Source organism: Mobula birostris, chromosome 22, assembly GCF_030028105.1.
Source record: "Mobula birostris isolate sMobBir1 chromosome 22, sMobBir1.hap1, whole genome shotgun sequence".
NCBI classification, from domain to species: Eukaryota; Metazoa; Chordata; class Chondrichthyes; order Myliobatiformes; family Myliobatidae; genus Mobula; species Mobula birostris.
This window is the reverse complement of record NC_092391.1, coordinates 59,231,677-59,244,718: the sequence shown is the minus strand read 5'-3', so window position 1 is coordinate 59,244,718 and position 13,042 is coordinate 59,231,677.

Sequence of the window (13,042 nt, the reverse complement as noted above, 5' to 3'; positions counted from 1 at the left end):
GAATGTCTTCAAGCTTTAGATGTTTAAACAGCATTATGGTTAGAGTTTCAGGCTACAGTGATCAGAATCAGGTTTAATATCACCAGCATATGTCATGAAATTTAACTTTGTGGCAGCAGTACAATGCAATACTTGATAAATGCTGAGCAAACTTGTGGGCCTGAAGATGGATAAGTCCCCTGGTCCTGATGGAATGTATTTCAGGGTACTGGAAAAAATGGCAGAAGTTATAGTTGAGGCTTTGGTGATAATTTACCTGGATTTTGGGCAGGTCCCAGCAGATTGGAAGATGGCAAATGTTATGCCACTGTTCAAAAAGGATGTAGGCAAAAGGCAGGTAACTGCGCCAGTTAGTTTAACATCTGCGTTGGGAAAATGCTTGAAGCGATCATTGAAGAAGAAATAGCATGGCATCTGGAAAGAAATGAATCCATCAGGCAGATGCAGCATGGATTCAGCAAAGGTAAGTCCTGTTTGACAAACTTACTGGAGTTCTTTGAGGATATAACAAGCACAGCAGATAGAGGAGAACAGATAGATGTTATTTACTTGGATTTCCAGAGGGCATTCAATAAGGTGTTGCGTAAAAGACAACCATAAATATAAAGGTATATAGAGCATGGATAGAGGATTGGTTAACTAATAGAAAGTTGAGTTGGGATACATGGGTGTAATCAGTGGTGAGCGGTGTGCTGCAGGGGTCGATGCTGGGTAACTATTCATGACGTTAACGATCTGGAAGAGGGGCCCAAGTGTAGTGTATCTAAGTTTCCTGATGATACTAAATTGAGTGGAAAAGCAAATTGTGCAGAAGATGCGGATAGTCTGCAGAGAGGTATAGATAGGTTAAGCGAGTGGGCGAGGGTCTGGCAGATGGAATACAATATTGGTAAATGCAAGGTCATCCACTTGGAAGGAAAAATGAAAAAGCAAAGTATTTAAATGGTAAAATTTTGCAGCATGATGCTGTGCAGAGGGACTTGGGAGTGCACTGCATTAATCACAAAGGGTTGGTTTGTAGGTTTAGCAGGCTATCAAAAAGGCAAATAGAATGTTGGCCTTCGTTGCTAGATTGATTGAATTTAAGAGCAGGGAGGTTATGTTGCAACTGTACAGGACACTGGTAAGGCCACACCTGGAGTACTGAATGCAGTTCTGATCTCCTTACTTGAGGAAGGATATCCTGGCTTTGGAGGTGGTACAGAGTAGGTTCACCAGGTTGTTTCCAGAGATGAGGGGTTAGACTATGAGAAGAGATTGAATTGCCTGGGACTGTACTCACTGGAATTCAGAAGAATGAGAGATTTTATAGAAACAGATTATGAAAGGGATAAATAAGATAGAGGCAGAAAAGTTGTTTCCACTGGTAGGTGAGACTAGATCTAGGGGACATAATAGCCTCAAGATTCAGGGGAGTAGATTGAGGACAGAAATGAAGAGGAACTACTTTTCCCAGAGAGTGGTGTGTGGAATTCTCTGCCCCATGAAGCAGTGGAGGCTATCTCAGTAAATATATTTAAGACAAGTTTGGATAGATGTTTGTGTAGTAGGGGAATTGAGGGTTTTGGGGAAAAGGCAGGTAGGTGGAGGTAAGCCCACGGCCAGATCAGCCAAGATATTATTGAATGGCAGAGCAAACTCGACAGGCCAAATATACTCTGCTCCTATTTCTTATATTCTTATTAATATAGGATAAAACAATTAGAGAAAACATACATGTATATTAAATAGATAAAATCAGTGGTGCAAAAACAAATTTAAAAAAAGATGGTGAGTTAGTGTTCAGGGTTCAATGTCCACTTAGAAATCTGATCACAGAGGGGAAGATTGGTAGCAGTGAGAAGAGGGCACGTCCTGGGTGGTGGGGTCCTTAAAGACAGATGCTGCCTTTCTGAGGTACTTTTCCTTGATGATATCTTGGATACTATGGAGACTGGTATCCATGATGGAGCTGACTAATTATATAACTTTCTGCAGCTTGCTGCATTCCTGTGCAGTGACCCCTCCATACCAGACGGTGATGCAACCAGTCAGAATGCTCTCCATGGTACATCAGTACAAGTTTGACTGTTTTATGTGACAAACCAAATCTCAAACTCCTAATATTCTTTCTCTCTCTCTCCTTTTTCTCCCTCTGTCCCTCTCACTATACTCCTCACCCATCCTCTGGGCTTCACCCCTCCCCCTTTCTTTCTCCTTAGGCCTCCCATCCCGTGATCCTCTCATATCCCTTTTGCTAATCAACTGTCCAGCCCTCCCCCTCCTGTCTTCTCCTATCATTTTGGATCTCCTCCTCCCCTCCCACTTTCAAATCTCTTACTCACTCTTCCTTCAGTTAGTCCTGACGAAGGGTCTCGGCCCGAAATGTCGACTGCACCTCTTCCTATAGATGCTGCCTGGCCTGCTGCGTTCCCCAGCAACTTTGATGTATGTTGCTCAATACGTTGGGACCAGGTTAGGTTATCCAAGATATTGACACGCGGAAACTCGAAATTGCTCACTCCACTTCCGATCCCTCGGAGGACTGGTTTTAACCTTTCTGCAGTCCACAATCAGCTCTTTGGTCTGACTAATGTCAAGTGCAAGGTTGTTGCTATGACACCACTCAACCAGCTGGGATATCTCACTTATATACACCCTCTCTTCACCATCTGACATTCTGCCAGTGATGGTTGTATCATCAGCAAAATTATAGATGGTATTTGAGCTATGCCTATCCACACATTCGTGGGTGTAGACAGAGTACCACAGTGGGCTAAGCACACCGCTCTGAGGTGTGCCAGTGTTGACTGTCAGTGATTGACTTTAACTAGCATTTGATGTCTATACCAGCTAGCTTGCAATATAATTATACAATGAAATGCTCCAAGTAGCAATGGGCCTCTACTCACTGGAATTCAGAAAAATGGTGGGGGAGGGGTTGACCTCACTAAAACCTATTGAGTGTTGAAAGGCTTCGATAGAGTGGACATGGAGAGGATGTCTCCTATGGTGGGGGAGTCTGACACCAAAAGGAACAGACAGCCTCAGAATAGAGGGATGTCCATTTAGAATAGAGATTAAGTGGAACTTCTTAAACCAGAGAGTGGTGAATCTGGAATTCATTACAGCAGGAATCTGGAGGCCAAGTTATTCAATATGTTTAAGGTAGAGGTTGATAGATTCCTATTTAGTCAGAGCATGAAGAGTGTGGAGCAGACTTGAGGGGCCAAATGGCCTAATTCTGTCTCTATACCTTATGGATATGTAGAGAAAGCAGGAGCTGAGAGGGAGAATGGATCGGCCTTGATGAAATGACAGAACAGACTAGATGGGCCAAATAGCCAAATTGCCAAATTCCTACTCCTATATCTTATGGTATTAGGTGATCCTTAAGGTTCAATTACCTCTGGTGGCAACTGGATATGAAGGCTTTACCTTCTGGGCATTGTAGGGCTGTTATCTCCAACCCTACATTTTTTTTCTGCACGCTTCTAGTTTTTAACCACTTATCCAACTTCTCCCATTCATGTTTGCCTTTAGCTGTCTAATCTCAAAGGTTCAGTTATTATCAGAGTATGTATACAGTATACAACTGAGATTCATCTTCTCCAGATAGCCATGAAGAAGTCAGTCAAAGAGAAACACCAACCCCCACCCCCACACAAAAAGCTAACAAATTGAGGCAACTGGCGAAAAAGAATAGCAACACAATTATCAACAGCTCCCCCACCATGCAAAAAAAATTGCACAAGGCAACAAGAACATCAACCCCCCCACACAGAAAAATAAATCATGCAAAGTGCAAGAACATCAAACCCCCACCCCCACACACAAAAAAATAGCTCAAACAGCAACAAGAAAGAATGGATGAAAACACAGAAAATGAAACGTAAATCACAGAACTTTGGTTACATTATCCAAAGGCCTCGCGGGAGAGCAGTAAGCCATCTCACAGAGACATCTGTTGAATTCCTTCCTTTAACCACTCCACCTCTGCTTTCAATTTGCTTCTTTTAATCCACAAACTGAAATCTAAGGTTGTTAATTCTATGAAGTGGTTGGGAATGTGCTGTGAAAATAATGAAAAGTTCAATTGTTATTTCCTTTTCATTGTCCTGTTTCAACTATCTGATGCACATCAGAATCAAGTTTAATATCATTGGTATATGTCATGAAACTTGTTGTTTTGCAGCAGCAGTACAGTGCAATACATACCTATTTAAAAACTACAATACCACAGTGATTCAATTAGTTACGTACTGTGTCTGTGACATGGGTGACCACGGTCTTTCCATGACCATGATTGTTCTTGGTAAATTTTCCTACGGAAGTGCTTTGCCATTGCTTTCTTCTGGACAGTGTCTTTACAAGACGGGGTGACCCCAGCCATTATCAATACTCTTCAGAGATTGCCTGGAGTCAGTGGTCCCATAACCAGGACTTAACATATGCACCAGCTACTCAAACAAATATCCACCATCTGCTCTAATGGCTTCACATGACCCTGATTTGGTGGGGGTGGGGGGGAGGGACGGAGAGGGACTAAGAAGGTGCTACACTTTGCCAAGGGTGACCTGCAGGCTAGCGAAGGAAAGGAATGCCTTACACCTCCTTTAGTAAAAACATATCTCCACCTCACCACCCTTACAATAAGATTATATATGTATATCAATATTAAATTAGTGGTGCAAAAAAAAATAGGAGTGAGATAGTGTACATGGGTTCAATGTCCTTTCAGAAATCAGGAAGAAGTTGTACCTGAAATGTTGACTGTGTGTCGTCATGCTCGTGTACCTCCTACCTGATGGTAACAATGAGAAGAGGGCATGACCTGGATAATTTGGGTCCTTTATGATGGAATGACACCTTTTGAAGGTATCCTCGATGCAGGAGAGGCTAATGCCCATGATGGAGCTGACTAAGTTTACAACTCTCTGCAGCTTATTTCAATCCTGTGCAGTAGTCCCCTGCCCTCCCCATACCAGATGGTGATGCAGCCACTTAGAATGCTCTCCATGGTACTCCCGTAGGAATTTGTGGGTGTTTGGATCTGAGAGAGGAGCTGCTGCTATTGGTACATCTCTAGAAATTTTCGAGCGTTTTCGGCAACAAACCTCAAACTCCTAATGAAATATAGATTTTAAGCAAATATGGCAACAAAAAAAAGCAAAGAGATGCAAAGAGCAAAAGATCTTGTGAGAATCAGAATGATCAAATGAAAAACAAGATATAGAAAACCTACAGCACAATACAGGCCCTTCGGCCCACAAAGCTGTGCCAAACATGTCCTTACCTTAGAACTTACCTAGGCTTTACCCATTGCCCTCTATTTTTCTAAGCTCCATGTACCCATTCAGGAGTCTCTTAAAAGACCCTATCATTTCCACCGCTGCCGGCAGCCCATTCCACACACTCACCGCTATGTAAAAAACTTACCCCTGACATCTCTGTACCTACTTCCAAGCACCTTAAAACTATGTCCTCTCATGCTAGCCATTTCAGCCCTGGGGAAAAGCCTCTGACTATCCACATGATCAATGCTTCTCATTATCTTGTACATGTCCCAGCATGTGAAGACAGACTCTGGTGGATTGAGTGGACGAGACCAATGGAAGGTCCAACGGTCAAGAAGGCGGTCTCTGCAAGCGTCGTGGAACATGTAGAACAGGACAAGACACAGAAGATGTCCTGGTTATCCATTGCGCCTAGTCCCATCTCCAGCTGTCTCAAATCTGTCTTGCCACTGGATCCAGATGGGAATTGGGAAGAGAGAGTGAAGCTGATGCTGCGCAACTCTCCCTCACTTAAATCCAAATCACGCGCTAGTCTTGACACCATCAATGGTGTTGAGGTCTTCATCAACGATGGCGATGGACGAACCACACCTCTATCAAGTAGAAAGAAAATGGTATCAGCAAATAAAGAAACTGGGGTTCCCAATCTTTCCTACCCTTAACCGAGGAGTCTGTGGATCCCAGGTTGGGAATCCCTGAAAGAAACAAAAGGTCTGTCTAAAGGCAGTATAAATCATCAGACCATGATTCACATCTATTGTACAGAATTACAGAGCAGACTCAATGGGCGAAATGGCCTAATTCTGCTGCTATATTTTATCTCTGATGGTCTTAAGCAGATTGATACTGTATTAAGGAATTAATTAGGTATTTCAGAAGAAAATGTTGCTGATCTCTTATTTTGACCACCCTCTCTGAATAAACAGCACAGGAATAGGCCCTTCTCAAAATGATGTGCTAAACTGATTAAATTCGCAATCACAATAACGAAACGAATCCCTTCTGCCCATGTCCTGCACAGTTGTGTGCCTATCTAAGAGCCTCTTGAATCCTTATGCTTCCGCCACCATCCCAGGGAGTGCATTTTTGGAACCCACCATTCTGGAAAAAAAAACTTGCCCCACACATTTACTTTGAACTCACCTCCTCTCACCTTAAATGCATGCCCTCTGCAATTAGAAATTTCAGCCTGTATCTTTTCCCCAGATTCTCCGTATACTGTATGCCTTTCATACTCTTAGCTCTCTATCAGATCTCTCCTCAGTCTCCGCTGCTACAGAAAAAAGAATGCAAACTTGTCTGACCTCTCCTGATAGCACATGCCCTCTCACCTAGGCAACTCTCTCCAAAGCTTCCATATCTTCCTGTACTGCGGTAACCAGAACTGAAAGCAATACTCCAGATGCAGCTGAGCTAGAGTTCTATAAAATAGCATCATAAATTCTGACTCTTGAACTGACTTCAATAGTTCAATAATTCCATTTAATATCAGAGAGTGCATACAATACACAACCTGAAATTCTTGCTCTTGCAGTCATCCACGAAAACAGAAGACAGTAGAAAACATTAGAACTGCAAAGCCCCCCCATGCCCCCTCCCCCTCCCATGCACAAGCAGCAGCAAAGCATCAACCCTCCCCCTCCCTCACTTATCTCAGCAAAAAGCATCAGCCCCACCACCACCCACCAAGCAAGCAATAGCAAAGCCCCCAAAGGGAGACCGTGATCTGGAGTCCAACAAAAGTAAATTGTTCACCCGACAATTATACATGCCACGGGCTCCCCCTCTTCCCAATAAAAGGGAAGAGAGGTGTTACACAGTGAGACAGGAGATCAACAAAAACAAATAACTTGCTGATTTACGGTGTTAAAGTTCTGAGTCCTCTGATTCAAAAATCGACTGCAACTCTTTCCCACCAATGAGAAGAGAGAGAGAGAGAGAGAGATTCAGTGAGTACAGAGACCTCTGACAGCTGATCCACTGTCCCTGATATTCCGTTTCCTCCTGTGTCACTTCAGTTGGCGGTTTAGAATAGGCTTGTCCACAGGTTTGCAAAGCCTCGGGACCCCAAAGGCATGCTCATCTTCTAGGCCGCGCCTTTGGGATATCCAAAAATGGCTAGTTGGTGAGTCCCGGGAACAGGAAATGTCACCATAAAGAACCACAGATTGAGTGCAGCTGTAGATCAGGGACTCCGACAGAACCCCATCCACCTTGAAAAGGATAAAAAGAGACATCAAAGGACGAAAATGGTACCAAAAATAAAGAAACCAGGGGTTCACAACCTTTTTTATGCCACGGAGTCCTACCATTAGCCGAGGGATCTGTGGACCCCTGGTTGGGAAGCTCTGAAAGAAACAAAATCATCAGAGCCATTATTCACATCTATTGTTAAGCAGATTGATTCTGGATTAAGGAATTAATTGGGTATCTCGGAAGAAAATGTTGCTGATCTCTTTTTTGACCAACCTCTCTCACGGTATATACTACAGCACAGAAACAGGCCCTTCACAAAATGACGTGCTGAACTGATTAAATTCATAATCAAATGAATAACTAAATGAGTCCCTTCTGCCCAAACAATGTCCATTTCCTGCACAGTTATGTGCCTTTCTAAAAACCTTTTGAATCCCTCTGCTTCCACTATTCTGGGGGGAAAAAACTTGCCCTGCACACATCTCCTTTGAACTTGCCTCCAATATATACCTTCAATATATACCCTCTGGCATTAGGAATTTCAGCCAGTATCTTTTCCCCAGTTCTCCACCTACCGTATGCCTTTCTTAATTTTAAACCTCTATCAAATTTCCTCTCAGTCTTTGTTGCTGCAGAAAAAAAAAGACAAGAATTTGTTCAACCTGTCCTGATAGCATATGCCCTCTCGTCCAAAGCTTCCACACCCTTCCTATACTGCAGTAACCAGAACTGAAAGCAATACACCAGACACAGCTGAGATAGAGTTTTACAAATCTGCATCATAACTTCCGACTCTTGAACTCACTTCCTTAACTGCTGTATGCCTTCTTTACCACCCTACCTACCAATGTAGCTGCTGTCAGAGAGTTACGGTCTTGGATTCCAAGGTCCCCCTGCACATCAACACTGTTAAGGGTCTTGTCAGTAACAGCGTGCTCTTTACATCTGATCAAAGACAGAAAATGTTAGAACCCCAAAGACCCTCCCCCTCCCCCCACACACAAGCAGCAGCAGAAGCATCGCCCCTCCCCCCACCTGCTCCAGTGAAACCCTCAGCCCCCCCACCCACCATGCAAGTAATAGCAAAGCCCCCAGAGACCATGGTTTAGAGTCCATCAGAAGCCACTGTCCATCCCAACACTTCAACGTCTCAGACAGGCTCTTTCTTACCAGTGAAGCAGGGAGAGAGAGATATCACTCCTGCACCAAAGAGAGGAGTAGCCAACAGCTCACTGTTTCGATCTTACAACCTTCCATGACACTTGCTCGAATTCCTCAAGTCGAGGACCAACACTTTCACTCACCATCGAGAGAGAGAGAGAGAGAGAGAGAGTGAGTGCTAGGGCCTCCTGACAGCAGCATACATCCCCTGCTGTCTCCATGTTACATCCCCCCACGATGCTTCGGTCACCAACATCGGCCAGGGCCGGGTCGTTCACCGGGCCACACCCTGCAGGATGCACCTGGAGATACTGAACCGCCAGGCCTCACGGCAAGTCCAAGAACGAGCATGCACTGCTTGTGGAAAACTGTAGTTTGAGCTGCAGCTGTAGATCACGGACTCCACAGGACCCCAGCTACTTTGAAAAGAAAAGAGAGACATGAAAAAAGAAGAAGAAGAAACTGTTTCGCAGGTGAACTGGAAGAAGTTGCCTGCGTCTGCAAAGACCTCTGGGGCCATCTTTAGCTCCTCCCTCTCCATGTCGCCAATTGATCTATATCCTGCAATATTTTTTCCCAGTCTTCTATGCTGTCCACAACACCACCAATCTTTGTATTGTCTGCATACTTGCCTACATTTTCATTGAGTTATCTCACACATAGCAGAAGTCCCAGAACGGATCCCTGTGGAACAGCACTCGTCACAGACCTCCAGGCAGAGTAAGTCCCATCAATCCCCACCCTATCCCTTTCCATTACTACCTTGAAACTTACAAAGTGATGGCAATTGATTCCAAAGAATCAGAATCAGAATCAAGTTTAATACCACTGGGATTTGTCGTGAAATTTGTTGTAACATGGCAGCAGTACATTGCAATACGTAATAATGAAAACTGTAAAGTATGGTAAGTATATCTCTATTTAGAAGATTAAATAGGTAGTGCAAAAAGAGAAAAAAGAAGTAATGAAGTAGTGCTCATTGGTTCACTGTCCGTTCAGAAATCAGATGACAGAGGGGAAGAAGTTGTTCCTGAATCGTTGAGAGTGTGTCTTCAGGCTCCTGTACCTCCTCCCTAGTGTCCACAATTGACATTTTTGCCACCTGTCCAGTTTCATTTCCTAGGATAAGGCCAGGTACAGGCCCATCACTTGTTATTCCATCTACATATTGCCTCAAAAAACTAACTTGGATGTACTTAACAAGTTCCACCCCATCTATGCCTTTACACCAGGGTGATCCCAGTCAATATTGGGAAGACTGTTGGGTTGGAACCTGTGCAGGAACAGACAGTCTGGGAAATCCTGGCACAAAAATGGTGTTCCGAAGGGGTCAGTGTTGGGACCACTTCTTTTCAAATTATATGTCAATGGTTTTGATGATGGAATTGATGGCTTTGTAGCCACTGTTTCAGATGATACAAAGATAGGTGGAGGACAGGTAATGTTGAGCAAGCAGGGAGGCTGGAGAAAGATCTAGACCGATTAGTAGAATGGGCAAAGAAGTAGCAGATGGAATACAATGTCAGGAAGTGTATGGCCAAGCACTTTGGTAGAAGGAACAAAAGTGTAGACTATTTTCTAAATGGGCAGAAAATACAAAAATCTGAAGTGCAAAGGAACTTGTGAGTCCTCATGCAGGATTCCCTGAAGGTTAACCTGCAGGTTGAGTTGGTGGTGAGGAAGGTAAATGTGATGTTGGCATTCATTTTGAGAGGACTAGAATATAAAAGCGAGGATGGAATGCTGAGACTTTTTAAGACACTGGTGAGGTCTCACCTTGAGTATTGTGACCAGTTTTGAGCCCCTGAAAAGGATATGCTGAGATTGGAGAGGGTCCAGAGGAGATTCACGAGAATGATTCCAGGAATGAAAGGGGTATCCAGTGAGGAGCATTTGATAGCTCTGGGCCTGTACTAGTTGGGATTAAGGAAGAATGAGGGGGGATCTCATTGAAACCTATCGAATATTGAAAGGTCTAGATAGAATGGATGTGGGAGAGGATGTTTCCTATGGTGGGAGAGTCTAGGACCAGAGGGCACGCCCTCAGGATAGAGGGGCGTCCATTCTATTGTAGATATGAGGAGTATTTCTTTAGCCAGAGGGTAGTGAATCCGTGGAATTTGTTAACACAGATGGCTGTGGAGGCCAGGTCATTGGGTGTATCCAAGCTGGAGATTGGTAGATTCATGATTAGTCGGAGCACAAAACATTCTGGTGAGAAGGCAGGAGAATGGAGTTGAGATGGAAAATGGATCAGCTCTGATGAAATTGTAGAACAGACTTGATGGGGTAAATTGCCTAATTGTGCTCCTATATCTTATGGTCTAATATCGATTTTAACTATCTGGACCACATGTAGCCTTGTTGCACTTTTCACAAATCTCATTGCTTTGTAATTTATTGTTTGAACAGCAGAGGACGCAAGAGGATTAATTTTCTGTTACACAGGAACTTCCACCCCAAGATTATTGTATAACCAGTGTTATAATGAGCCAGAGTCCATACCCAGCGTTGTAGTGACGGTATGAGTTTATAACAGGGATCTGAGTGATGATGTGTGCAGAAGCTCTTCCTATTTGGCAAAGGATCTCTGAACGGTCCATGAACACTAACTATGCTCCTCTTCTGCACTCTTCTGTGACATCGGAACAGTGAGTTGCTGGTCTCCCACTCTCCTCGTTCCAGGGGCACGACCTCTGTCTCCCCCTCGCTGGACAGAGAGAGCCTGTCTGAGATACTGAACTGCTGGGTTGTGGACTCTAGTTTTGATGGGCTGCAGATCAAGGTCTCTTTGAGGGGTAGGGTGGGGGAGTGCTTTTGCTATTGCTTGCATGGTGGAGGGGTGGGGGCTGGGGGCTTCTGCAGGTGCCTATTCGATAGAAGAGGGGAGGGGAGTTTGGGGGTTCTGATCTTTCCATTATTCACTGAATGGGGTTTCCCGTTGCATGGATGTCTGTGAAGAGTAGGAATTTCAGATTGTATACTGTATACATTCTCTGATATTAAATTGAAACATTTAGTTTTAAAGATAAAGAGGATCAACTTCACCTGTTGTATACATTAACATGTAGCAGGAATTTGCTGTGGTGTGTTGGTCGGGGTGTGACATGCAACAAAAACAACAACACTCAACAACTGCGTATGTAAAAAAAGGAATTATATAAAAATGTCGGAGGTTAAAGTACGGACATTGAATAAAATGTGTATAAGTACATAAATACCAGCACATACAATATTGCACACAGGTTTCCCCCGCCATCCGAAGGTAGAGCGTACATATGAAACGGTTCGTAAGCCGGAATGTCGTAAGTGAAGAAGCAATTACATGGAACCACTGGCCTAGGAACCAACACATGGAAAGGAAGGAATTATTTGTTGCATGGAAGTGTCATGTCATGGAAGTGAGCCTTAATTAGAATTCTGAGTTCTTATCTCTAACTCTGTGATGAATAACTTCCCATCTATGATACCAACATTAAAAAGTTCAGGGACTCAAAAGATGCTGGAAATCTTGAGCACAGGCACACAAAAATTGCCGGAGGAACTGAGCGGGTCAGGCAGCGTCTAGGAAGGGAAACGAACAACAGAAATTTTGGGCTGTGACCCTTCATCAGGATCATGAGTTCTGGTTCCTTTTATCGCATAGCTGGGACTTGATCTTAATATTAAGATGCACATAACAAACAACATTGTTATGTGCAAATTTTATAACGTGGTCTTGAAGTACTTAGTACAATAAAGTTCAAAGTTCGAAGTAAATTTATTATCACAGTATATAAATGTCACCAATACAACCCTGAGATTCATTTTCCTGTAGGCATACTCAATAAATGGTTCTTTAAGATTGTTATAGCCGGGGGTGGTAATGGGGACAAGCTCCCACTACCTATTAAATGCTCCCAATGGCATGTGTCTCCAAATAGCATCTGACAACCAAGTCCATTTCCTGGCCTCCACATGTGGTTTAGCTAATAAGCCCAATGGAATTGTTTCGGCTGTGAGGAGAAGGGACAAAGGTGGGTTACTGGCGTAAGACATGGTTGGCAGCTTGTCTAGAAGGAAAACTTGGATCTCATACCTCTGCTTTACCCACTCATGGGGAAGGCTTTGGGAGTAAACCCTGAGGAAAAATCCAAAGCTGGAGTCCCTAAGGCAGTCCAACATTGAGTTCAACACTGACTGGCAACTCTTGTGGTGTCAAACTGTATTGGTCTTTGCTGTTCCATTCAGTTCATCAGATGCATGGAGAGGGGGAGCTTGCTACGTGGACAACAGCTTGCTCTCCAGGCTGGATAGGCCTGGCTTTGTGTATCTAGAAAGCTAAGATGCAACATCCAAGGTCAACCCTGATCCACGGAGGCCTCACTCAATAACTCCATAACAGAATAATAACCATAACTGAATCAATA